The sequence below is a fragment of the Pteropus medius genome, unplaced genomic scaffold (genome assembly GCF_902729225.1).
Source record: "Pteropus medius unplaced genomic scaffold, Ma_sr-lr_union100, whole genome shotgun sequence".
Lineage (NCBI taxonomy): Eukaryota > Metazoa > Chordata > Mammalia > Chiroptera > Pteropodidae > Pteropus > Pteropus medius.
The window spans coordinates 25,603,963-25,604,625 of record NW_024340696.1 but is presented as its reverse complement, the minus strand read 5'-3'; the positions used below and the strand labels follow the sequence as shown (position 1 = coordinate 25,604,625).

At 35.0% G+C, this 663-nt stretch overlaps 1 pseudogene; it reads right to left on the bottom strand.

Annotated features, from left to right (window-relative positions):
* Positions 1–440: 440 nt before the first annotated feature.
* LOC120610607 (uncharacterized) lies at positions 441–559 on the bottom strand (annotated as a pseudogene).
* Positions 560–663: the final 104 nt, after the last annotated feature.

The following is a 663-nucleotide window of genomic DNA, read 5'->3' as shown; positions in this document are numbered from 1 at the left end:
GTGGCTTCAAAAATGTAGAGATTTAAGCTACTTTACCCTTCAACTTTTAAAAGTAAAAACAAGGGTTAAGAAATGAAGAAAGAAATACTTTTGAACCATGTGATGACCAAAGAACAAAAATGGGTTAGGGGAAGGGAGAGAAAAAAGAGAGAAATAGTCAAAACGGGATAGAAATTCTGATATAGAGTTAGGTTGTGAGAAAGAGAAACATGAAAACAAGGGAGACTTTCATGAGGAGACATCGCTCTTTTCCTACAACTTCCAGAATGTTCATGCTGAACCCTTTCATTTATCATTCATTTATTTATTTATTTACTCACTCATTCATTCATTCATTTATTTATTTATTTTTAGGTGAGGTGACCTTTGGTTGACCTCACAGATTGCAAGGATGTTGTCAGTTTACAATCCCTTATTTTTTATTTTTTAAAAATTTTTTATGCCTACAGCACCTGGTCTCCCTACGTAGTCTTCCATCCAAGTACTAACCAGGCCCGACCCTGCTTAGCTTCCAAGATCAGACAAGATCAGGCTTGTTCAGGGTAGCATGGCCATCGATGTTGAATACTTTTAGAATTAAAATTAAAGTCACATTTTCCCATAAGTATACAGTAGAATATCATCTCAGTTTCAGAACCCCTAGACAGATGAAGTTAAATTTAA